Consider the following 27451-nt stretch of genomic DNA (forward strand, 5'->3'; position numbering starts at 1 on the left):
ATCTGCAGCAGAGATCTGGCAGGTAATGAAGGGCCCGGAGGGCTGCTTTTAGCTCCCACATGGCTTGACCTGAACTATCCTGAATGGCCGTTTCTACAAACACCAGGCTTTCGGTTTGGACATTCTCAGGGGCAGGTCCCAGAAACCCTGTTCTTATCTCAGCTGAGGATGTTTGCTCCAGGAAAGAAATGGTCTTCACCCAGCCAAGATTGGGGGTGGGGGTTTACAAAGAGGCCAGCAAGCCTGCAGGTCCCCAGCATCTCAGGGTCAAGAGGTCCCACAGGAGGGGAAGAGGGGGAGAGAACGGCATGGCCTACCATATCCTCCCGGGAACGGAGCGGCAGTTAAAATGTGAGGCAATCACGGGCTAAATTCTCCTCGCCTAGTCCATGGAAAGCTGGTTTCCCAACTTCCAGGAGTGATGAATGCCGAGGGCAGATTTTAAATACATATATCTACACAGAACTATTGGCAAGACACTGAGAGGACTGTGCCAATGAATCTATCGATATTATAAACAGATCAGGGAGTTTGCTCAGAAAGCCACTGGGAGGAAGAGGCCCAGAGGGAAGGCACCCATTTCTGTCAGATGACTTTTGGAGCTCATGGTCTGCAAGCTACTCTCTCACTCGCTCTACCCCTGCACTGGTCTCCCTCAAGAAAGGCGGCTGCCGAAGTCACCTGAAAATCATCCCAGGACTCATGGAAGCTCACTCGGACTTTCATAGCTACCGGTGACTTCTTGTGACATTTGCACACATTCCTGTCTTTCTCCTTCTGCATGTCCCTGACGATGCACCCACACAGAGACGGTGCCTGGTTCTGCACACCCACACGTGCGGGAATGAGTCCCAGACGAACCTCTGTCCCATGGCGGTTACTGCCGTGTTCCGAAGCTGGTCCTGCAGGGCTGAAGCAGGACCAAGCTTAGCTGGTTGGTGTCATGGACTGCATTCTGGAACTCTCCCTCCCCACTCCCCCCCACCCCCCCAATCCACATGTGGAAGTCCCAATCCTCAGGACCTCAGAATGGAACTGTATTTGAAATAAGGTTTTTAAAGAGATGATTAAGCCCAAACGAGGCCCTAACCCAATATGACTAGTGATCTTATAAGAAGAGTATGAGACACTAGGGTAGGGGTGTCGAACTCAATCAGAGAAGGGGCCAAAATCTAAAATCCAGCCTAAATCGTGGGCCGAATGGTTTACTGAACAGTCATAAACTGTCATTGTGATGGAAACACAGCGGAGTGCAGTGATGACATCACGGTGCGGGCCACATTGCAAGGCCTGGCGGGATGGATTTGGCCCGCGGGCCTTGTGTTTGACACATGTGCACTAGGGGTATGTGCACACAGAGGAATAGCCATATGGAGAGGTAGCAAGAAGACAGCTGTCTGCAAGCCAAGGAGAGAGGCCTCAGGAGAAACCAACCCTGCTGGTTCCTTGATCTTGGACTTCCAGCCTCCAGAATTGTAAGAAAATTAATTTCAGTTCTTTAAGCTTCTTTTTTTTTTTAAAGATATTTTATTGATTTTGTATAGAGGGGAAGGGAGAGAGATAGAAAGCTAGCAACATCGATGACAGAGAGTCATCGATCAGCTGCCTCTTGCACGTCCCCTAATGGGGATATGCTCGCAACCAAGGCACATGCCCTTGACCGGAATCGAACCCGGGTCCCTTCAGTCCCCAAGCCGACGCTCTATCCATTGAGCCAAACCAGTCTCGGCTAAGCTTCTTATTAGTCTGTGGTATTTGAAAGCCCGGGCAAATTCATATAATTGGTTTACCTAAAAAACTGATCAGGTTCACTGGATAGGGAGAAAAAGTGTAGTATGGAGGGCAGAGGACAAGGGACTCCTAACCGCCGACATGTCAGAGATGGAATGCATCTTCCTCCTTGGTTTGGGGTGTGCCATGTCAATGGCAAATTACAGCAAGGTCAAGGTGGGGGGCAGTCTCCTGATTCTTGACACCTGGCAAATCCTGTCCACCCTGGAGGCCTGAGGCTGAGGTCGTCTACAGGTATCCAGCAGTTGGTCTGAAACAGCTCGACCTAAGGCTCAGCCTGGGAGAAACCAACTTCTATCAGCTCACTTTCTTTTTATCAGCCTCCTACCTTTGTGGGTTGTGATGAATCTATTAGTCATTGTTATCCTTCCAGAAAAAGGTAAGATCATGGGGGGGTGAGAGAGGCTCATTGGAAGCGAGGTAGCCACCCACGTATTCACAGGTTTCACACACGGAATCAGACCCTCTGGCCCAACCCCGCTTTTCACCAGGAATCTACCCAAATTCCAGGTTCTACCTGGATTGCATGGGTCCTCCTCCCTCAGACTCTCAGACTTTGATAGACCCAGGGCTTCCCAGAGAGGATGGGGCAGACAGAATCACTTCCCCAGGGGGCCACTAGAGGAGAGGAACCCACAAATGCTCACTGCTGTCAGGGGCTCACTGCTGTCGGGGTCCAGACACACGAGTAGGCGGACTCAGAGATCAATCTAACAATAGACATGTCATTAAGCTCTCTCCTGGCTGAGGGTGGTGGTGCTAGTGGGGGGGAGGGGGCGCTGGGGTAGGAGGGAAATCAAAGCAAGAAAGGAGGGTGTTTGAAAGGTATTGTCAGGCTGATGTGTGGAGGGCTGGGAGGAGTGACATGCTCTACTAGACAGAACTGACAGGCTGGCAAATGGCATCGCCTTTACGTTCCCAAGGAGAGCAGGGTGGGCGGGTTTGGCCAATTCAAATGCAAAAGCCCCCCGGGCGGGATGGCTGGGAAACCTTTCAGTATTCACAGCCATCCCTCTGCAACTCCCCACATAAAGGCCCAAAGGGTCCCTTCACATCTCTTCATCCACTCTGAGGTTATTTACACACGATCACTGCCAGTCAACACACACACACAAACCAACACACCCCTCAAACCTGAGGCCTTCAAAAGTATGGGAGGCGGTTCCCTCAAATTCTATCCCAACCCTATCCCCTGGAGGAGGAAAGGGGAAGTGGATCAGTTCCACTGGGCAGATTTGAATCAAATTAGAACAAAGACTAGGAGCTATTTGCAGGGCAGCCAGTTCACCCAGTTTGGATGGGGCAACGAGCAGCGAAGATCTGATGGATCATGTGGTCCTGAGTTCAAGCTCCCCAGCTCCACTAGGCAAGCTCAGCCAAGCCAAGTCTTTCCTCCTGGGACCAAAGGGCTAGCCTTGTCCTCCCCCAGCTCAGCGAGGCTAGCAGAGAAAGCACCATGCATGCTCTGGAAATCAAGGCAGCCTGATCATTATTCTGTGTAAGCAAGGTCAGAGGAGACTGGAAAAACAGCCATCTCCCCGCCCCCTCACCCCGCCCACCACCCCAGTAAAATCCCCCAAGCCCCACTGCTTTCACAGAGGAGAGAAACACGGAGAAAAAGAAATCTGCTCTTGGCAGCCCTCAGCAGTTACAACTCCGCCAAGCCTCGGCCTAATGGTCACATTTACTACCTTGGAAATTTCCGTTTCCACTCTCCCATTTTCATTTGTGTGTGCCCGTCGGTGATGCTGCGGGTGAGGGGAGGGCTGGGACCTAAGACCTGGACCAGAGCGAACTCCCCACTCCGAAGGCCTTTCGCGCCGCCCAGAGTACGTAGGCATGCTTTAGCATTGCCTACCCCCATTTCCATTGGTTCGGTTTGAAACCTCTCGCCCCAGGCACAGTGAAGTGCCTCATCGGCGGCGTTCTCCCGGACCATTAGCCTGGGACTCCGCGCTCATTACGCTGATGAACGCGCCACTTACCCATGCAAATTCCAGGCGCTGCGGGCGCCTCGAGGGGAGGTGCTCAAGGTAGCTGTCAAGGGCTGATTTAATTACACAGCCATTCAGTGGGCAAAGCGGAGCAATTTCTAGCCAACTGTTCTAGTAAATATTGTGGGAAACCCTTTCACAGGGCGCTAATTCTGGCTTCGTGACTTCAAACGCGCCCCGCTCCAGTTCCCATTCCAACACTCACCGGGGCACCCCGAGATCCTAAGGCCAGGCCAAGACAGCACCCTGAATGCATCAGCCGGCACGGGATACCATTTTGCAGTTTATTATTATTATTATTAAAATATATTTTATTGATTTTTTTTTTTTTTTTTTTTTTTTTTTTTTTTTTTTTTTTTTACAGAGACGAAGGGAGAGAGGTAGAAAAAACATCAATGAGAGAGAAACATCGACCAGCTGCCTCTTGCACACCCCCCACCGGGGATTTGCCCGCAACAAAGGTACATGCCTTTGACCGGAATCGAACCCGGGACCCTTCAATCCGCAGGCCGACGCTCTATCTACTGAGCCACACCGGTTCGGCTGATTATTATTATTATTAATTATTATTATTAAATGTTATAACCCCCTGAGTTATCACCACTGCCCTTTAGGTGAGGACAAACCTGAGCACCCGCTAACTTCCTGCGCCTCCCCCCTCCCCCCTCCCCCAGGCCGGTCCCGCCCAGCGGCTGCGGGGCGGGGGCTGGGGACTCCCGGGAGCACCGCTCCCGCCGGCGGGCTGGCCCCAAACCACCGTCGCAAACCCCACTTGGCCAGTTTGAAACCACACACCCCGTCCCTGCATCCACCCGCCTCCCACTCCCCGGGGGCAATGGCATCATCATCACTTTCATTTTACACTCCGTGTGCGACCGCCCCGAGGAAAACAGCGCGTCCCAGGGCGCAGCCACCGCGCGGGGCATCGGACCGGCGCGCGGGGCGCCCCGCACGGCCTCGCGGGGAAGGCGCGTCTCCCCCCGGAGCCCGCGGCGGCGCGGCCGTTTGCCCGACCGACCGACCGACCGCGGCGCGGGGGTCACTGTCCGCGGTGCGCGCAGAGAGCTCGCACGCAGCAACCCGCTGTTGTTTTCTTTTTTTTTTTTCCTCTCTCTTCCGAAAAAAGTCTATAAATAACCCGGGATCAGCCACCGTAGGCAAACACATCCTGTTAGGAGAAGAAACGTAAACCAAAGCCACTTACAGAGACTCAGGGCTGCCAACTTAATCTGATTCTACGACGGCTGTCAACATGTTGCACTTTTGGAACCTGAAGCACGGATGCAGTCACAAAAAAAAAAAAAAGGGGGGGGGGAGGTGGTGAAAAAAAACACCCCAAAACAACAAGAAAGAGAAAAAGCTCACAACGTAACCACCACAGAAGCCCAGCCCCGCGGCTCGGGGTTCTGCACGGCGCCCAGGGCCGCGGCAGGCCGTCCAGCTGCAGGCGGCCCGGCTGCCCCCGCTCGCACACGCCAACTGTTTTGACTACAGGCACTTGCGAGGCACGGAGTTTCAGGTCCTACCAGTTGGACACCAGAAGTTCACAGCACTGACCCCGTGCCAAGAACAACAAGCACAGAAAGCGAAACGGCTGCCTCGTGCGCCCGCCGCCGCCGTGTGTTTTGGTTAACTGTTTATGCAAGCCCCAGAGCCATTGGGTAACCATCCAGCACCCGGCGGCCCTCAAATAACAAGAAAGCAGAAGATTGTACCGCCTCGGAAGAAATGCAGATGTTGGCAGATGAAAGGACACAGGTCCACCTGGTTCATGGGTGGGAGTGGGTTGTTTTCCGAATGGGGCAGGGGGCTGAGGGGGAGGGGCAGGTGTCACATGACAATCTGCGGTTATTAGAAGGAACTGACTGGGTGCTGCTTCCTTGAAGCATCTTTCTCACTTAGAGATTGACTGAAGAGATGTTGCCAAGGCCAAGGCCTTGGTAACGCATCTGGAGCGGCTGCATTGGCATCTGTTGGTTGGTAAATCCCACAGGAGGAAAAAAGGGACGTGCTGGGTGGAGTTTTCAAGAGGTAGCAAGGGGTCCCTGCTGGGTAGTTCAGGTGGTTAGAGCATCCTCCCCAAACGCGAAGGTTGCAGGCTTACCCCGGGCCAGGGCACAAACAAGAACCAACCCATGAATGCATAAATACGTGGAACAACAAATGGATGTGTCTCTGTCTCCCTCCCTCCCACCCCCCTCTTCCTCTCTCAAAAACAAAGTAAAAACAACAACAACAAGCACACCGGAAAGGGACTTCCAAGCTCCCTGCTCGGTGAGCCACGGGGAAGCTGAGGGCGGGACAGCTGTGTGTGACCTGGTCCTGAGGAGGGCTTCCCTGTCCCCTTGGGGTGTAAGGTTGTTAGGCTCCACCTGTGACTGGCCTCAGGACGGGAGTCTGTTTTCCCTCCAGGTGACAGCCAATAGAATATTTTCATCCAGAAAAATTAGATTAAAAAAAAGGAATGTTTAAACCCGTTATTTAACAAAGTTTTCCACTACTCTCTCAGAATGAATGCATCAACGAACCAGATAAAATTTTAGAGTTACCTGAGGAGAACTGGGGTGTGGATGTAAGAATGAGACATTTTAAACTGCTGAGTGGACTCAGACCTCCCCCCGCTCCCCCAATCCATCCATCCATCCATCCATCCATCCATCCATCCATCCATCCATCTTCTAGCTCTGATGTGAAGAAGACAATGTTGTTCCTTCCCCCCTCCAGAGGCCTAAAGTAACAAGCAGAAGCAGGTTGTCTGTAACAGTCGCTGTAACCTTGGGCCAGACTCTCATTGATGCTGGAGAGTTTCTGTGGGCCCTCTGGTTCTGGGGTGGCCTCCAGTGCAATGGGGGTGGATATGAACCCACACAGGGGCTGCCCCTCTCCTCCCAGAGGAACGCACATTTTATTACAAACTACAGGTAGACACGGTTTCACCGGGATCTTGAGTGATGCTCCCTGGAGGGAGACGCAGCCGTTGCCTGACAGATCCGGAGAGAAGAGCAAAGGCAACTCAGAGCATCAGGACAAAGGAAAAAGCAGGCAAAGAGGAAGGTGGAGGTGGGGGAGAGGGAGAAGGGGGGAGGGATGCCCTGGAGAGAAAGTTCTGGTCTGGCCAAGTGAGTCTTAAACCAACCCTGGCCTCAGGGCTGGCAACAGACTTCCTTAAAGCCCCAGAACATTTGTGAGCCCCGCTGCTCACTTAGAACTCCACGGTTTCCCATCTCCTTCACACACATTCTGTCATTGGATCCTCTGACGCATTCTGGGAGATGGGCAGAGCTGGTATTATTATCACCCTTTATTTTTTAAAAAACGTATTTTATTGATTTTTTTTTTCAGAGAGGAAGAAAGAGGGACAGAGAGCTAGAAACATCGATGAGAGAGAATCATCCATCAGCTGCCTCCTGCACGCCCCCCACTGGGGATGTGCCCACAACCAAGGTACATGCCCTTGACCAGAATGGAACCCGGGACCTTTCAGTCTGCAAGGCGACGCTCTACCCATTGAGCCAAACCATTGAGCTCTATCTATTATCCCCCTTTAAAAGGAGGAAAATAGAGGGTGGGAGAAGCCTCAGCCCCATGACCGACGATGTGTGCTGGTGTGGTGTTTTATTATTCACAGCTTCATGGGTCCCCTTTTTATGGACAGGTAAATAGAGATTTTGGAGAGGACACAAATCACGTCCAAGGCCACAGTGCAAGTCACAGACAGCCCGCGCTCTCCCATCTTCTCACCCAGGCCTTCTCGCTGGCTTCCACTGGTTTCCAGAACACAGAATGATAGAACTGGAAAGGCCAGTAAAGTTGTTTTATTATAAAAAGACATCATCTCCCTTGGTTTCCTCAAAACGCCCTGGGTTTTTTTTTTTTTTTTTTTTTTTTTTTTTTTTTTTTTTTTTTTTTTTTTACGTTTTTCTGCAGCAGCTCACAGACTGCAAACTCCTCGTGCCAAAGGGTTGCTCTCCACTCCAGCAGCTTCGGACATCTGCACAGCAGAGTTGTGATTCAATGGAAAGGAACCTTCTCCACCCAGCCTGCACCCGCGCCTTTCACTTGATTAGCTCCCCCACGTGCTGAGCCCCACTGGCTCCTCACCTAATCCTGGCCTACGAAGCCGGAACAGAATGGCCCTGCAGGCCTGCCGGGCGGTACGTGAGGGAGCCTGCGTCTCCAGGTGTGTGGCCTGGCACAGGTTTGGTGGATCTCTTCTTCAGAGTTCTGCTTTTGCTGAGCTCTTTGGCAACAGAGGCTGCTGGAAACATGGCGCCACTATGAAGGGTCCCACCGTCACGTGCCTTGTCTGTGCCCAGTGGGCACACTCACAGCTCGACAGGGAGTGCCATGACTGTCAGGTGATGCCCATGGGCAGGCTCACTGCAGGTTCATTGTCATGAGGGAGCATGACAGTGAGTGACTTGCAGGTGCTGAGGTGCTTGCAGGGGTGAAGGCAAGCATGCCAAAAGGTCCAAGGGCCATGAAAGAGATGCTGAGTGTGGATTGAAAGACGGTCGGGAGAAGGTGAAAGACGGTCGGGAGAAGATGATTAGAAAGTTCTAGACTGTTCTGACACTGCCTCATGAATCTATGTCCCCTTTTCCTTCTTCCTGAAAACACGATACACAACAAAACACAGAACCAAAGGCCAGAGAAGTTGGGTGTCACAGTGGCCTCTGTGTTGACACTAAAGCAGCCCAGGTCATAAAGACCAGTGAAATGTATGTCTCCCGTTCACCGGAGAAGCTCTGTGGGTGGCTCAGCTGCACAGGTGGTGCCTCTCGCCGTTTGTTTGAGGTTGCTTTGGTAACCACACGGCATTTGCATCCATGCTACCTGATAAGAATATGGGGACTGGGCACACCAGGTTGGTCTCAATAGGAAAACTCATTTGGTCACAAGATACAACGTGAGTAGATTACAGTATTTCCATGTACCTTTTGACTCCTCTGAGCATAGAGACCCCCCTTGTTTTTTAAACCAAAAACTAGGACACGTGGTGTGACAAGTGCTGGCATATTCAAAGAAGACAGGCAGGTAGGCTATTTAAAATCAGAACACCTGAAAAGCCGTGTGGCCTGGCCACCAAACTTGTAACATCAAGTTAGTAAAATTGGGCTGATGGAACATTAGCAGAAATTTGCTGTCGTTAGTACTGGTGTGCTTACAAAACCACAGACCAGACAAATCCCACTTTGCCAATGAATACGGTGGTTTGGGGAAGGCTGGTGAGCACAGTACACCCAGCTCTTGAGGACAACAGCATCGATGGAGACAGAGTTGGGGCCCTGTGCCCACTCTCTGTAGATACACCCTCACACCCCACCCCCACCCCGGGCCTCAGTGAAGGGAGCTGCATACACATACAGAGAAGCAAGCTGGTCAGGGACCAGTGAGGTCTTTAAAACATGGCCTGGTTATGTGGAAAGCTGGTGAAAAAAAGGATGGATCCAGAAAAGGATGGAGGCCTGAGCTGTCAGGAGTCAGTAAGGCAGGGTAGCATGCCAGCAGCTGTGGCTGCCGTAGGCTGAGGACTTGGCTTTCCCCCCGATGCTGCCCTGCATACCGCCAGGCCAGAACCTAAGGCTCAGCCCCATGCTTTTATTTTTGCCCTGTTACCGGGATTCACAGGGACTGGGCCAATCTGCCTGATCTTACCTGAGACTGGCTTTGGCTTAATCCTCTGCGATGTGGGCTCATGACCAGTTTTGCACATATGGGGGCCACATAGGCTAAATTTTTCAGGTGAGAGCAAATTTCAATCAGCCGTAGTCAGTACTGTAAATCTGCAAAATGACTATGGAGTAGGTCAATAAACTGGGTTGAGTGAAATCTGGAACACTGGACTGTAAATAAGTTCCTTGAGGGCCAGTTTTGAGTCTCCTTTATCTGTGTAGGCCAATGCCTAGTCAGAGCAGAGAAGCCGTGCTGTGCATTTTTAATGCAGGCTTTGAATGAACAAATGACATTGCAGTTAATGTGCATCACAAAGATATACGCATGCCTTTTTAGGTATACCTGGGAGGTGAATATCTTTATGTTAGATGGGTATCAAATTTAGTATTTTAATTAACTTTAAAAATTATTTTATTATTATTTTTTAAAATATATATTTATTGATTTCAGAGAGGAAGGGAGAAGGAGAGAGAGACAGAAACATCAATGATGAGAGAGAATCACTGATCGGCTGCCTCTTGCACGCCCCCAACTGGGGATCGAGCCCACAACCTGGGCATGTGCCCTTAGTCGGAATCGAACCTGGGACCCTTCAGTCTGCAGGCTGGTGCTCTATCCACTGAGCCAAACCAGCTAGGGCAAATTATTTTATTAAAAAATTTTTTTTAAAAATTGATTTCAGAGAGGAAGGGAAAGGGAGAGATAGAAACATCCCCCCTTACCCTGCCCAACTGGGTATGCAGCCTACAACCTGGGCATGTACCTTTGACTGGAATTGAATCATGACTTCCTGGTTCATAGGTCAACCATTGAGCCACACCAGTTGGGCTAAAATTTAAATATTTTATTTTATATTTTCAGGTGTTCTCCCTCCCCCCAACCCCAGGTCAAATTTGGCAATTTTAAAAGTTACGTTTTTGATTCAAGTTAGGAAGAAGGTAGAAAGGCTTTCCACTGAAAATTTAAAATATTAAATCTTCAAAAAATTGCAGGCACTTTGTAACAGGAATCTTTCTGAAAGATCTTCATCCCACTGTCCTTTGTCCTCTTAAATTACATCTTTTGAACATTATTTGATCCTTTTTTTGGATAACTCAGGGTCACTGTTACGGGCATTCATTTCTATACTTTGCTATAAAATGGTGATGGCTTCAGGGCTTACAACTCTAACTTTCAAACTTCTTTACTTTGATCCACCTTAAGAAATGAATTTCACAGTGCAACCCAGCATGGACAGATGGATATGAGACCAAAATTCCAAAGGATAATACTTATCTTTAATTAAAAAGCACTCTGATGTTTTCTCTTCTATTCCATTGTTTAAAATGCTGGTCAGGATCCACTAAATCGATTGCCCCACCACCATGGGTGATGCCAACCTTTGCAAACACTGAGAAGGTAGGCAGAGCTGCTCGTCCCTGCACAAAAGGGGTCTCAGCTTCCCCATGTCCTATCTTTATATATATATATATATATATATATATATATATATATATATATATATATAAAATATATTTTAATATATATATATATATATAAAATATATATTTTATTGATTTTTTTTAGAAAACATCGATGAGAGAGAATCATCAATCAGCTGCCCCTTGCACACTCCCCATTGGGAATGTGCCTGCAACCATGGTATTAATACATGCCTTTGATCGGAATCGAACCTGGGACCCTTCAGTCCACAGGCTGATGCTCTATCCACTGAGCCAAACCAGTTTCGGCCCCATGTCCTAACTTTTATTTTCTGCAGTCTGAGGCTACTTGGTTTTACTCTCAGGGCTGCCTCCACAGCCCTCAGCGTGCGAATTTGCTGACCTTGGAAATCAGACTGGCAAGCTTGTGAGTATTACGTATACACGAAGTGTAAGCTTTTCTCAGTGAAAGCCGGAAGGGTGCCCCCGTCGGTGCTGAGTGGGGCTCGGAGCTGCTGGCTGGGCTCCCGAGGCTCTGGGCTCCCGAGGTGTTGGCTGTTGGACGCGCCGTGTGTAAACACCCACACGCGTACAGGTTTTCCTTTCTGAAAGGAGCACTCTGAGGCCTGGGCCTCAGGCTGCCAGGGTGATTAAGTGACAGAGGCTCCTGGCAGCGATCTTCCCTGGTGAATGACCAGGGCTTCCGTGTTGGAGGAAGTTACTCCTAAAGAAACGGACCCCACTTCAGGCAGTTTGCAAAAAGGCGGTATCTGGGTTCTACTCCAGACTGCCCTTTGCCCAGTTAGTCACAGCTCCTCGCCTGCACGTCAACTGTCAGGAGTCCTCCCCCACTAAGTGCACAGAAGATAAACCAAGATATGTGAGACTCAGGCGGGAATTTTGAAAAGTGTGTCGTGTGTGTGTGTGTGTGTTGGAGGTAGGTATTTTATTTTTTTTTAAATATATTTTATTGATTTTTTTACAGAGATGAAGAGAGAGGGATAGAGAGTTAGAAACATCGATGAGAGACAATCATCGATCAGCTGCCTCTTGCACACCCCCCACTGGGGATGTGCCCCTAACCAAGGTGCTTGCCCTTGACCGGAATCGAACCTGGGACCCTTCAGTCCGCAGGCGGACGCTCTACCCACTAAGCCAAACCGGTCGTGGCTGGAGGTAGGTATTTACTTTATATTGATTTTTTAAAAAGTACAGCAAAAGGTAATACTGAGCCCCAAAAGTTGTGTGTTGCAGGGATGGGGGATGGGCTGTATATGGCTCACCAAATCATTGGGTCTGGCCCTGCCAAGGCATTAGGGTGAGTTAAGTAAATGTTTGACCAATACAGCAGGCTGGTGTTTAAGTTGGTAGTTTTGTGTGGCCCATGGATGATGTTATACACATCCAAATGGCCTTGGCAGAAAAGAGGTTCCTCTTTCCTGCAACACAAACCTAAATGCCAAGTAAGCAGGCCCTGGTTAAGTAAGCGACGGGCGCATGTATTCAATGGCATGCTGGCAAGTTATAAAAACGACGATGAAGGTCTATATTTACTGAGAAGTGTCCACGATCATTTTATATGGGGGGGAAAAACCAGATTTCAAAGCGATGTCTACAATAGAATTCCACTTTTATTTAACAATGTATGCATATCAATACACATGTAAACATAGAGACAATCACACAGAAAAGATTAGAAAGCTTTCCATGCACACTGGAATATTTACTTGCTTATATTTCCTGGAACTTTGGCAGTTTTTACAATGTATAACTTTTGTAATAAGAAAGAAAGCAAATTTTCACTCTGAAAAAGTAAAATTCTACATTATTATGCAAAAACAGTACTCATATTTGTGGCCCCTACCCCCTATTCACCTCATTTGTGACTGTTCCCATGGGCACATTTGCCACATCTATGCGTCAACAAGGCAGTGCATTCGCGCTGAGCTTTCACACTCACCTCTCACTGGTTAGGATGTCTTCTCAGACTTTTAAGAGTTCCTCTCATAAAGAAGAGTAAGGTGAATTTCTTTGAAAAATTTTTATATGGATGCATCTTAAGGCAAAGGAAGGGCTCTGGTTTTACTTTTAAAAATATTTTTTTTAATTGATTTCAGAAAGGAATGGAGAGAGAGAGAGACAGAGAGAGAAACAGTACTGATGAGAGAATTATTGATCGGCTGCCTCCTGCACACCCTGAGGATGGAGCCCACTACCTGGGCATGTGTCCTGACCAAGAATTGAACTGTGACCTCCTGGTTCCTAGGCTGACCAATAAACCACACCTGCTGGGCTGGTTTTACTTTTAAGGGTCATGTCCTCTTCTCTGATGGAGTTAAGGGGAAATGCAAATCCTCAAGCAGATGGCTCTGCTGGTTACTCCTCTGGCAGAAGCAGGCTACAGATCTTTCCACCCTCCAGGAAGCCAAGTGAAGGAGCTGCCATGATGCCATGCTGACGCCAGTTTTCCCTCAGGCCACGGCACAAACCGAGGTTGGGATTAAAGGGTAGGAATAATCTTTAACTCTTGTTAGTGCTGCTTTCTCTACAAAGTTAATTCACATCCATGGGGTAACTGGTATCTCCTTAAAAATGACTAGGGAGAGGGGCAGGCAGGTGTGTTATTCTCAGTTCACAAAGGAGGACAATAAGACTTATGGAGGGGAGGCTCATGGCTACCCTACTGGGAACTGGTTGGGACAGAATGGACTTGGCTTGTTATCTTTGTTCTGTGGCACTGCATTCTTTCTCTAAGCAGAGTAACCATATACTTCATCACCCTAACTGGACACCTCTGAAAGCAAAAGGGTGCTAAGTGGGTGGGCTTCAGGGCAATAGGCAGAGGCTGTGATTCTCTTGAACAATCCCAGAATTATGGCTACTTTAGACATAAGCCAACCCTCCCACACATACACGTAATCATAGCTTCTGAATAGGAGAAATGGAACGTGGTTTACAATGCCTATGATTTTCTTGTGTATATAAAAAAATAAGAGAGGAAAAGAAAGTACTTGAGTATACCTGGTGTTTCATTGTGTCTGAACACTCTAGGCTTTACCTCTAGGGGTGACTGGCTCACATGCTATCAGGAATACAAAGTCTGGGATTGGGTCACACTCCCAAAGTGGCTACGTTAAGTCTTTCTGCTATCGGTATTTTGATCAGCATTCCAAATATAAAAAGTAGGCTTTTGTTGGTAAAACTTGTGGCTTAGTATAATGAATGCTAAATATGGGTGCTTATTGGTAAAATTAAAGGTATTCAAGATACGAGGCCTGGCCCCAAACCTTTGATGATAGGTTAGGAGGGCTGATACAGCATGCTGCTGAGTTGGGGAATCACAGTCCTGCCTCTGGAATGTTCCTGCAGCTGCCTCAAGTGAACTTTTCATACACGGTATGATGAAACATGCCAAAGCAGAGAGGGCTGGACTTCATCAAGTTTACTAGATAGGTTGAGTGAACTGATTTCTCCCTACTTATTGATAAACTATAGGCCCAGTGCACGAAATTCATGCATGGGGGAAGGGGGTGTCCCTCAGCTGAGCCTGCAACCTCTCCAATCTGGGATCCCTCTCACAATCTGGGACTACTCGCTCTCAAGCACTTGCCTGCCTGCCTGCTGATTGCCCCTAACTGCTTCTGCCTGCTAGCCTGATCACCCCCCTGCCAGCTTGATTGACACCTAACTGCTCCCCTGCCGGCTCAATTGCCCCTACCTGCCCTCCCCTGCAGGCCTGGTTGCCCCAACTGCTCTCCCCTGCAGGCCTGGTCCCTCCCAGCTGCCCTCCCTTGCAGACCTGGTCCCTCCCAACTGCCCTCCCCTGCAGGCCTGGTCCCCCCCAACTTCTCTCCCCTGCAGGCCTGGTCCCCCCTAAATGTCCTCCCCTGCAGGCACTGTCCCTCCCAACTGCCTTCCCCTGTTGGCCTGATCGCCCACAACTGCCCTCCTCTGCCGGCCATCTTGTGGCAGCCATGTTGTGTCCACATGGAGGTGGCCATCTTTGACCACACAGAGGCAGCCAATTTGTGTTGGAGTGATAGTCAATTTGCCCTCTTATTACCCTCTTATTAGATAGGATGTTTGATAAATGCCTGTATCTGTGGCAGATTTCAGCCCAACACTAATGTTCATTATAACCTGGTAGTGAGAAAATGGGTGAGAAGCTAACCCTCACCACCTCAACCTTCTGCAACCTTCTACAGTGGCAACTGCATTCTACCACAATACACCTGCAATTTCTGCATGGCCATACCAGCTTAGGACAGTCAGTCCACAGTCCACGGCAAACAAGCCTGGGGGTGAGCCTGAGATGGTAGGTTTCAGGAAGGGCACAGCCTGACCCTTCCAAATGCAATTCTTCCTAACCACACTGTGCAGATAAAAATAATTTAGTGATTTTTTTTTTTCCTCTTCACCAGCTTATGAGCCTCATGAAAGCAGAGACGGGGTCTGTCTTGTTCACTATTCTGGTCCTTAAACCTCATGCAGTGCCAGATCATAGAAAGTGTGTGATAGGCATTTGTTGAATGAATAAAATAAATGAAGAAGGAATCCTGTTATCTCTAGAATCTATTTTATTAAATGTAATCTGTGATTGTTTTTACTCCACTCATTATAACTGACCCTCATATAACATCCTCTACATCTTGCCCTGGATTAAGATTGCACTTTAAAAAGCAAGAAGGAAGCTGATAAATAAAAACACTGGGATTATGTGGTTTAGTTCTCACAATAACATGGTGAGATTGGAATGACCAATTCCATGTGCAGAGGAGGAAATCAAAGCCCAGAGAGATGAAAACTCAAATTAGTTGAGCCAGAACCTGAACTCAAGTCTGCCTGACTCCGAGCCCAAGTAGGCATTAGCAATCACGCAGTTTTGCTTTGCAGGGATTGAGCTTTTTCTTAAACAAAAACAAAAGCTACACTCTACTCACTCTATGTCATACGACTGAATGAGCACACACATGCCTTTGGCACTTAATCTTATTTTATCAAAAGATTTTTTTCGGGGGAGGAACAGGGGAAGGAAGCGAGGGAAGCCAGATGGATGTTGGAATATACGAACCAGCTTTCCGGCTCTTTTGCTTTTAATTATTTTGATTGACATGTGGCTTTGAGGGATGTCTAATGGCCTCTCCTGTCTTTGAGCTGCCGAAGAATCAGCCCCTAGGAATCCGTGGCGGCGCTCCTTGTCTCCAGGGCACCAGGCACGGCGGCTCATTCCGATACCCTCCCTCTAGGCGTCCTGCCCTCCTGCCGCCCTGGACTACTGAGAACCTTTTGTTTCAAGCCTCTGTGACTCGGTGCACAGTGTTCTGTCCCTGGGGCGTTCGGCCACCCTTTCGTTCTTCACCTTGGTTACTGCTTTGTTTTCTTCCAGGACCCGGTTCAAACATCCCCATGTCCGGGAGGATGCTTGGGAGACTCCGGTCACCTCTTCTCAGTACGCCCAGGACCCACTGAGCACACCTCCACCTCAGCCCCGGGCACAGGGCTCTGCCAGGACCGGCTGATGGCCTCGCCTCCCTCTTCCCCACACCACCACGAGCCGAAGTCAGGGACCTTTGTCTTAGGACTGGCGCATGGCAGGCACTCAGAGCGCGTGAGATAATGAATGGATAAACGAGGAAATAATTAGCCAATCCGCAGCAGAGTGAGAGCAAGTGCAGGGCTCGGGAGGGCCAGCCGTTTCCAGGGGTCTGAGGGCCAGCTAACCTTAACTACTTAGTGTCTTAGCTGGTGCATGCAAAAAGGGCTTTTTAAGCCTCAGAGCACGGGAGTGGGTTAAGCAGAGGCAATAGACTTATTTAATTCTGAGTGCTCTGCTCCTTTGCCTGGTCCAGGGGGAAAAAAGCCTCTGGAGAGATGTTCCCGGTGCAGCCAGTTCCCACTTCTGATGCTGTGCCATCCACCGGCATCCCCTCAGGGGTGGGGTGCGCTGACAGCACCCCCGTGACGGGCTGCCAACCTACGCCCAGAGTCGGCGGGTTCCAGGAGCAGGCCCACACCTACCCGAGGAAGCCGCCGCTTCATCCCACCGCGGGGCTCTGGCCTCACGAGATAAACCATGTCCAGCCCAGCCTGACCCTTCCAAACGCAATTCTTCCTAACCACACTGTGCAGATAAAAATGATTTAGTGATTTTTTTTCTCCCACTAAACTCTTGGGCACAGACCAAGAAATCTGCAACGTGGCTCTTTTGAGGCTGCCGCACAACTGTCAATGTTTAGGCTTTTCTGAGCTCCTCCCCATGTGTCGGCAGGGACGTTCCTGGCATGTTGGTGGGGGACCTTCTTCTTTGTGTGGAACCATCCCGTGGATTGTAGAGGGGCTTAGCACCCCGGATCCAATCAACGACAGTGACCAGGACAGCCTCCCCCTGCATTTCCCCAAACAAGCATTCCAACGGGTGAGAGTGCCGTGACTGGCACTCGCGGTGGGCTAGCTCTGACTCATATTGCAGAAGGAGAGTCTTGGCAGGGACTGGAGAGGCCACCCGAAGCAATGGGGGGTTGGAACAAGGCCTAAGGAGTCAGAGAGAGCACACCGGAGTCCAGGGGGAATCGGAACAAGGGCTTTCTTGGGGGGAAGCAGAGGTCCTGAGAGCAGGGAGGATGCCGGTCCCTTGACTGAAGATGTGAAAGCCGAGAGGGCAGTGGCCTCACAGAACCAAGGACCGGAACTTGAGCAGAAGTCAAAACAACACAACAGGGATAAAGGATGAGCAGGGGGTTAGGGAAAAGCCCAGGCAGCAGATCTGAACCCTGGCTACAATCAGCCTCCTCCTCTCAGGCTGCACAAAGGGTGTACAAAGGGGCCAGGAAGGTCACTGACTCTGGACAGCTCGAAGGCTCCACATAGCTCTCCTCTCTTTCCTGGTCTTACAGGGCAGCAAGTGACAACACCACAGCCCTCTCATCGCCTCCATCCCCACGGTGGCCACACCCCACCAATATGACCCACCGAAGAAGAGAATTTCCAGGTCCCTCAAAATGACCTTCCAGGGCATCTCGAATACAAAGAGGGGATAGGTTCTAAAACCAGCAAGGAAAAAATCCTGCCGAAGCTTGCTGAGCAGTAGGGCCACGAGCCTGGACGCACTGCCGATTGCTGCTTTACCGGCTAAGCGCTCCATGGCCCTGGCAGAATGGCAGCGAGCAACGTCGCGGGGAAGCCACCTACTCCTCCGTCTCATCTTTCTCACTTAGTTTAAACTTGTTTTATTTTGCTCTGATGTTTGCCACCTTATAAACAGCCTTAAATCCTTCTGCAACGAGCCTGAGTATAAATAAAGAAAGCAAAGGGAAAAAAAAATATGGCTGCATGGTCAGCACTGCTAGACGGAGCATGAGAGGAAGGAGGTGCTCAGAAGGGGGAGAGGACTGGCCCCAGGCCTTGGAGCCTGGGTCGTAGCCTGCCTCTGCATTAAAGGAGTCACAGGGCCTCCTGCAATTTATTAACATCTCGGGCCTCAGGGTCCCTGTCATTCAAACGAGGGATTTGACGGGATGGTTTCAAAGGTCTCTTTATGTCCCACGCATGGAGATTCCAAGTGACACCCACACTTGGCTCTTGTTTCTCTCTCTCTCTCTAGTTTTCCCCTTGATACACTGCCTCTCTTCCAAGTGGAGTGGACCAATCAGGGCTCCTTCCAGAGGAGTCTGTGTGTGCGATGACAAGGGTAAGTTGTACTTGTCACCCAAGGAGATAACTGGTCCCTCCAAAGAGATTACTGTCCCGTGAAAAGAAACTGGAGGAGATCCAGGATGGCAGCAGAGGAGGTGTAAGTTACACTCGCCTCCTCCCAGGACCAAACTGGGATCCCAAGTCAATGGTAGAACAAGCCATCTGAATAACCAATGGAAGACTAGCTGAACAGAAGTCTTATCACCAAGATTTGCAGAATAAGCCACGCGGAGACTGGTAGGAAGGGCAGAGATGAGAAAAGGGCTGGCCCCGCCCTTGTGTGCGGTTGAGAATCTGGAGGTGAGAGCTCAGCTGTAAAGGTCCCTCTGGAGGAATGGGGTGGTCTCAACCCCAGCCCAGAGCACCAAAGCAAAGAAGAGGAGCCCACATAACCTCTGGCTACGAAAAGCAGCGAGGATTCTGTCCACTAGGAAGGCAGGAGTCTGCTAGAAACCCAGGGGCCCGCTTAAAGGGCCAGTGAACAAAATCTCATCCACAGCCACTTACCCAGGGCTTCGGCAGAATGGAGCACATTGGCGTCAAGACTCAGTTGTGTGGCACTGGGAGAGAGCTGAAGAGACAGCTGCCAGGGTCCCTGTGCAGAGTGGCAAGCTTGGCAGGGCAAGGCCACTGGGAATTCCTTTTCCACGTTGCTCACAGATGTCATCTTTCCTGGATTTATCACCTCCTCCATATGGCATCAGCCTGGAGGAATGCACTAGCTTTATATTCCAAGTCCCTGCTGTCCCGCCCTGCAGAGCTCTCACCCAGCTGCCTGGATTTGTGGTGTGGACTTTCTCGGAGGGCTCTTGAAGATGAACTCAAAGGGTGTCAGAAACTGAATTGTGTGACTCTGGAGTAGGGACCATTACCCTCCCTTTGCCTGACCAACCCCCGTGAGATCCACTAGCCCCACTCTCCTGATTCCCAATGGCCCTGCCCTGCCAACCTTGGACCCTGCAGAGGAATCGGCTGGCTATGGTCGCTTGGGCCCTCCATGCAGACTCTCTTGGACGGCTCTGAAAGAGGCAGAGACTGAGCTGTATGGCTCTGGGGCAGGGGCCATTTTTTCCCTTGCACACTCGACCAGCGCCCCGGTTTCTGTGCAGAGATCCCCTTCACAGACCAAATCTCAGTCTGTTTGGGCCTGATGAACTCTGCTTGCCTCGCCCTGATGACTCCCTGAGACCCTGTTCCACCACAAAGGTCCGAGGTCACTGGACCGGTGGTGGCTGACTTTGGTGTACCCTGAGACTTGTGTTGCGTGGCCTCAGACCCAGCACTGACACAGTTAGAATCTGTATCAATCTGGTGAACAATACTCATTCCTACTCACTGAGAACCTACCTCATGCCACTCAAGTACCTCCAGAGGCTCTTTCAGTGACTGAGCCTAACAGGCAGCCGGCAAAGAATCTGAATGGACACTTCTCCATACAGATGGCTAACAGACACATGAAAGGATGCTCCGTGTCACTAGTCATCAGAAAGATGCAAATTAAGATCTCCAATGAGCGGTCACCTCATCTGTCAGAATGGATATCATCGATGAATCAACAGACAAGGGTTGGCGACGATGTGGAGAAAACAAAGCCCTTGTGCACTGTTGGTGGGAATACAGATTGGTGCATCCACAGTGGAAAGAAGAATGGAGTTTACCTCAAAGAATTAAAAATGGAACTGCCTTATGACCTAGCGATTCCCCTGTGGGAATTTATCTGAAGAAACTGATAACACTAATTCGAAAGAATATATGCATGTTTATTTTCATTGCATCGTTATTTACAATTGCCAAGATTTGGAACAGCCCGAGTGTCCATCAATAGATAAGTGGACAACAAAGCTGTGGTACATTTGCACAATGTAATACTATTTGACCATAAAAAAAGAAGGAAATCTTACTGTTTGTGACAGTGTGGATGGACCTGGAGAACATTTTACTAACTGAAACAAACCAGTCAGAGAAAGACAGGTATCCTATGATTTTACTCATATGTGGAATCTAATGAACAAACTGAACTAACAGGCAAAATAGCAACAGACTCATAGACAGGGAGCAGACTGACAGCTGTCGGAAGCAGAGGGGCTGGAAGCTGGTTGGGGGAGTGGAGGGACTGACCAAAAAGGAAAAAAGTAAGAAAAAAATGAATGGACAACAGCTTGGCGATTGCCAGGATGGGGTAGAGGATGTGGAGGAAAATTATGGGGTGGGTAAGTGGTGGTGGAAGAAAACTTGATTTAGGGTCACGGACACACATTCAGTGTACACACAATGTGTTGTGGAATTGTGCACCTGAAATCTGTATAATTTGGTGAACCAGCGTCACTCCGACACATTCAATAAAAGGGGGGGAAAAGATGTGGTACATATATACAATGGAATATTACTCGGCCATAAAAAAAGAAACTATTATCATTTGCAAACGTGGACTTAGAGGGTATTATGTGAACTGTAATAAGTCAGTCAGAGAAATAAAAATACCATATGATTTCACTCATATGTGGAATCTAAAGAACAAACTAAAGAGATAAAACTGAAATAGACTCATAGACATCGAGAACAGATTGAGAGGGGTGGGTGCCTCGGGTGGTGGTAAAAAGGTGAAGGGATTAAGTAGTACAAATTAGTAGTTACAAAACAGTCATGAGACATCAAGTACAACCTAGGGAATGCAGTCAATAATATTGTAATAACTTTGTATGGTTCCAGGTGGCTACTGGGAATATCGAGGAGGTAATCAGTTTGTAAAGTATATGATTATCTAATGACGAAGCTGTACACCTGAAGCTAATATGAAATAATACTGAATGTAAAGTGTAACTGAAAAACCAAATTAAAACATATAAAAATTCCCTGACCGGTTTGGCTCAGTGGATAGAGCGCTGGCCTGTGGACTGAAGGGTCCCAGGTTCGATTCCGGTCAAGGGCATGTACCTTGGTTGCGGGCACATCCCCTGTAGGGGGTGTGCAGGAGGCAGCTGATTGATGTTTCTCTCTCATTGATGTTTCTAACTCTCCCTCTCCCTTCTTCTCTGTAAAAAAAAAAAAAATCAATAAAATATATTTAAGAAAAACATATAAACATTTAAAAAAAAGAAAAAGAAATAAAAGCACTATTCATTTTGGACTTCAAGAAACCAGAGTTTATTTGGATAGCTATTGGCCAATTCTCATTGTAAAATGGGATACAAATACTGGCTTTTAATCTCCATTTAAATAAGTTTTGTTATAGAAAGTAATATGACATCTATGTACATAGTATCTATGATACTGTAGCAATCATTATGAACAATCAAAACACTATTACGAGCCTATGCCCAGGAAATGGAAGACATTGCTGATGTTCTGTGACATTTTCTCTTAGTTGCCCATTTAAAATTTCAGCCTTCTGCTAGTGTCCTTGGTCTCAAAAACCCACATCACTGTCCCTATTTGTACACAGAATGGCGTGGCACATTTATCATTTGTAAACAGTCTGTTGCTTTAAGTGGACCCAATTCACAGTGTCGGAGAAGCGTGCCCTAGAATGGTGCTTCTCAAACGTTACCGTGCTCATGAATCACCTGGGGATCTTGTCAAAATGCAGATGACGACTCTGCAGGGCATGAATTAACCATGCCTTTTTATTTTTCTGTATTTCTGATGCTTTGACATTTTAGGGCCTTGCTGACTCTGTGGCCAATGTCCTACACAAAGTAAACTCTACCTGCAAGTCTACATTTCATGTGCAAATCCACCAACCGAAAGCCTGGACCCCAAACCACCTCCTTCGCGGAGCTCTTAAATTCCCCGGCCCAGTCGCCCCAGGGGCAGGAAAAGGACAACTGCAGACATCCTCGTTCCCCAAACCAGCCAAGCTGAAGCCTGCTCACTCTGCAGCCAGTTCTCCGTGGAGACCCCTATAAAGCCTCTTCCCACGGTCTCCCTCTCCCCCTGCCTCCTGGCTGACCCATGTGGCCCTGTGTGACAGGACATGCACTCTTGTTTTGGAAACCGTAACAAACTATCTTCTTGTGGTGGTTGTTAGTCTTCACTCAAGGGTGTTTTTTTCACTGCTAACCAGAGAGAGTGGAAAGGAGGGAGGGAGGGAGGGGAAGAGAGACAGACATTGATACGAGACACATTGATTGGTTGCCTCGCAGCACACCCCCCCGAATGGGGCCAGGGATCAAACTTGCAATTCAGGTGTGTGTGCCCTTAACTGGAACGGTGTGCGGGCCGACGCTCTAACCAGAGTTCACTAGCCAGGGCACAAACTATCTTTTTAATGGCAACTGTTTCCTGATTTGTTTGGCCTCATCTCCCAACAGCCAGGGCGGGGGGCCTGGGGCCGCCACCGCTGCTCTGAGAACCACATGTGTGCAGCACGGCTCTACATCCCCAGGACAGGGTGCCTCGGCGGGGCTCCGCGGGGACCAGGGGCGCAGGCCTGTGCTGGAGCCCGGTGTGTGTGCTACAGGACTGGGATGGGGAAGTGGCCGAGGCTGGTACGCAGACACCCCTGAGCAGAGCGGCCAGGGCTTCTGTCTTCCTTCCCCTGTGATGTGGGTCCACGGAGCCTTTCCAGATACAAGTTGAATGAAAAGCTGCCCTGAAAAAGCAGCATGGCCTGAGGTCCTTACACGAAGGCAGGCACAGTGGCGTAAGGGTGGCCCCAGGCCCAAAGGAGAAAGGTGAGGACGCCGGCAGGTCCGCAGCACAGGGTACTCCGTGTGTGCTCTTCCTCTGAGCTGCGTCTGCCGGGGGCAATGGCTGCTGGGCATGCATCCTGAGAAACCCGCCGGGAGCCCCCAGAGGACTTGTAGAGGAAGCCTGGGGAATCCAAGCCACTTCCTGTACCCGCAGAAACCAGCTAGCCGGGTCCCTCCGCAGCAGCCCTCCTGCCTGGCGGTGTAGGAGGGCTCTGTGGCTCTCCCCTCCAGGGGCCTCGAGAGGATCTCAAACCTTCCAGAAGGAGGCCAGCGCACTTTCCTCCACCCCAGGACATGGCGGCTCCATGTGTTACTAATAAAAGCAAATCCTGATTAAGAACTATCAGTTGTTAAGCACTTCATGCGGTTTATCTCATCTAATCCTCACGGACTCGGAGAAGTAGCTGCAATTTAAATCCTGATTTTCAAGATGAGCAAGCAAGCCCGGAGAGGTTAAGTAGCTTGCCCAAGCCACCCCACTCATTGGCAGGGTCAGAATTTAAATCGGAACCCTGCAGCAGAGCTTCTGCCTGCCGGTGGCTGCCTCCATGCCCAGGGCAGTGCTGCTGCAGGTGCAGGCCTGGCGCTGCAGTGTCAGCGTCAGCACCGCCGGGCGGCAAACACCCCGCCCAGCCCGGACCCGCTGAATGGAATCCGCGCTGCAAGCTGTCCAGGCCCACGGGCTGCACCCTTGAGCTGGAGAAGCCCTGTACCCGAAGCAAACCTGATGGAAACTCATTTCCCAGGCCAGGCCGACAGGGACAACACATGCATAACTTCAAATTTAGATTTCACTGCCCGGCAGGTGTGGCTCAGTGGTTGGGCGTCACCTACGAAGCAGGGGGTCATGGTTCAATTCCCAGTCAGGGCACATGCCCGGGTTTCGGGCTTGATCCCTAGTGGGGGGTGGGGGGGGGGAGAGGGGAATGGGGCAGCTGATCAATGATTCTCTCTCATCACTAATATTTCTTTTCTTTTCTTTAAAAAAAAATATTTTATTGATTTTTTTTTTACAGAGAGGAAGAGAGAGAGTTAGAAACATCGATGAGAGAGAGACATCAGATCAGCTGCCTCTTGCACACTCTCTACTGGGGATGTGCCCGAAACCAAGGTATATGCCCTTGACCAGAATCGAACCCAGGACCTTTCAGTCCGCAGGCTAACGCTCTATCCACTGAGTCAAACCAGTTTCGGCACCACTAATATTTCTATATCTTTCGCCCTCTCCCTTCCTCTCTGAAATCAATAAAAAAATGATTTAAAAACATTTAGATGTCACTGCTTAGCTTAAGGCTTTGGGAGGTGGCTTGGTATGTGTGTGTGTGTGTGTGTGTGTGTGTATATATATATATATATATGTATATACATATATATATATATATATATATATATATATATATATATATATTGCAGAAAGACTTGGCAGGGCTTCAAAACCCAGGTGCCACAGTAGCAACCAGCTAGGAACTTGGTAGCACGTCCCTTCTCTGAGCCTCCCTTTTCCTCATCTGGAGAATGGGCATGCAATAGCTTCCTCCCAGAGCTCAGCCTGTGAGGTAAACGAGATCAAGTGCTCTGCCCCTGTCTAGCAATCCAGGAAATGCTCCATCAAGGGCAGCCCTAGTACCTCCTCAGAGAGTACCATTTTCCTAACATCCATGTCCCTTTGCTCATGTTTTACAACAGCAGGAATCCTGAGTTCCTTTGGTGGCCAGAACAAGGGAGATTCCATGTAGCAGGCCCGGGTGGGGCAGCTGCTGCCTGGGTGGTGTGGATGCTGATCCTGCAACTCCAGGCCTGTCCCCGGAGGCAGCGATCCGCAGGCCCTGCCAATTACAGCTTTCAAGAAGAATAAAGCTGTAACTCTGGACAACTGGAGAACTGAGCTAGCTGCACTGTGCTAAAGGCATGACCGTGAACACCCAAGTTCAGGACTGGCAGAGGCTCTAACCCCAGGGCGAGGGAGAACGAGCTCACTCTTGAAGGGTAGACATTCATTTTTAAGCAGCGGCGTTGTTCCCATCGCTGTGATAGGACTGACCTGGTGGAGCAGGGATACCAGCGGTGAAAAACCAGCTCTTCACACAGGGCAAACACTGCTGTGAGGATCCCAGGCCCAAGCCCTGCCACCTCCAGTCTTGTACACACTCGGAAGAAGCAGGCTTAAGGCTTAGGCAAAGAAAAGGAAGCCTTTCCCTCCAGAAAGAGGAGGGAGAGAAAAGAGAGGATGAGGGAGAGGAAGGAGGGAGCCTCAGGGAGCACGGAGGTCGAAGTTAAGATGCCACCAAGTCTGCCTTCCAATCAGGAGAAAGGGGTAGGAGGAGAATTTGAAGGATTTTTTAACAGATAAGGAAAAAAGATAATACGAACTCCATTATGCAATTAAAATCCCACGGGGACGTGTCAGTAGTTACTCTTCATGACTGTAAGGAGGAAAATTCAATGAAAGAGTGTGGGTGGCAAAATGAAAACCTGAGCAGACCTCATCTTATCATGATTCCCTTCAGGATTTGGAGATCTCCACAAAGACATTCGACTCTTTAGTATGGGGGCCCAGGTGTGTTATTGTTCTTTTGGCTTCTGGCCGAGGGAGAAAACAACAGAACAAAACAAAAACCCCCTAACCAAAGTGGGTTCTCAGGCACCTTTACTCCAGCTCTGCTACCAAGTTATTTGTTCTTTAAAATTAAAAAAAAAAAAAGTAATTATATAAACAATAATACGTAAGAAAATATTTAGAAATTCAGATATGAATAAAAAAATAAAAATTACCCAGTCACCACACCAATAAAAATATACATACGTATTTTAAAAAATCTGATTGTACTGAGCATTCTGTATTAAGTGTATTAAATGTTGTTTTCCCCCACTTCTTCGCATCATGAACATTTCTCCATGTTATGAAATATTTAAAAAAAAGATTATTTTAAAAAGTGTACTTAGCACTCTTAATAGCCCTGACTGTGAGATTCAGGGATTCACACGGATTGCAATTCTTTGCTCTTCTGTAATGGATATCCTTTAGGTAAGTCCTTGCACACATTTCTATTTACTTTCTTACATAAATTCCTAAAAGCAGAGTTTTTGGTTCTAGGCCCTTGATACATGTAGTTCAATGTCCGGCAGGCAGGGAACCCCATTTACATACCCAACATCCAGGCAGTCTGTTCTCCTTCCTCACTAACACTGGGCATTACTGATTTCTAAGTATTTGCCATCTTGTTAAGTGAAAAATACTGTTCTAATTTTTGTGTTTTTAAAAAAATATATATTATTGATTTTTTTTACAGAGAGGAAGAGAGAGGGATAGAGAGTTAGAAACATCGATGAGAATCATCGATCAGCCGCCTCTTGCACAACCCACACTGGGGATGTGCCCGCAACCAAGGTACATGGCCTTGACCAGAATCGAACCTGGGACCCTTCAGTCCGCAGGCCGATGCTCTATCCACTGAGCCAAATCGGTTTCGGCTAATTTTTGTTTTTGATTACCAGTGAGGTTGAACATTTTTTCATGTTCATTGGCTACTTGAATTTTCTTTCTGACAAACTGCCTACACATATTCATTCTATAATGATCATGGTTTTTTTTGTCAATATGCAAAGATTTTTATTAGTAAGGATATTAATATTTGAAAGTCAGAAGTTGAAAATTATAATTGTTTATTAATACGACAACTGTGAAATGGTTAATATCATCAAGCATGAAAACGTTTTTTGTGGGGTGGGGTGGGGAGAGGACATAGGGGGAGGTGAAAGTGAAATCAGATAAAAAAAAAATCTTTGTCACCAAACCTGACCCTGGAATGCTCTCTCTTTTTTCAATCCTCATCTGAGGATATGTCTATTGATTTTTTTTTTAAGAGAGAGAGAGAGAGAAAGGAAGAGAGAGAAACATCGGAATGAGAAACATCATCAATCAGTTGTCTCCCTTATATGCCCCAACTGGGGATCAAAGCCACAACCTAGGCATGTGCCCTGACTGGAAATCCAACGTGCTACCTTTTGGTACAGGGGCCGGCGCTCCAACCAACTGAGTCACACTGGTCAGGGCAAGAACAGCTTCTTCTTCTTCTTCTTGTTCTTCTTCTTCTTCTTCTTCTTCTTTTTTTTTAAAGCAACCGCAATAACAACAGAACACCAGACATAAGCATGTCAGCATGGCCGGTTGGGCTGGGTCCCGTGC

The 27451-nt window shown here is 48.8% G+C and overlaps 1 protein-coding gene across 4 annotated transcripts in view; it reads right to left on the reverse strand.

Annotated features, from left to right (window-relative positions):
* ATXN7L1 (ataxin 7 like 1) overlaps positions 1-27451 on the reverse strand; it is a 230513-nt gene that overhangs the window by 68449 nt on the left and 134613 nt on the right. Inside the window, exon 1 of one of the 4 annotated variants that reach the window (XM_045578540.1) lies at positions 4990-5090. The exons of the other annotated variants lie outside the window; for them this stretch is intronic. The gene's annotated coding sequence lies outside the window, so the exon portion shown is untranslated. Of the gene's footprint in view, positions 1-4989; positions 5091-27451 lie in introns of those variants that run through there. 4 annotated transcript variants of the gene reach the window in all.

The sequence above is a fragment of the Pipistrellus kuhlii genome, unplaced genomic scaffold, assembly GCF_014108245.1.
Source record: "Pipistrellus kuhlii isolate mPipKuh1 unplaced genomic scaffold, mPipKuh1.p scaffold_m20_p_10, whole genome shotgun sequence".
In the NCBI taxonomy this organism is placed as follows: domain Eukaryota; kingdom Metazoa; phylum Chordata; class Mammalia; order Chiroptera; family Vespertilionidae; genus Pipistrellus; species Pipistrellus kuhlii.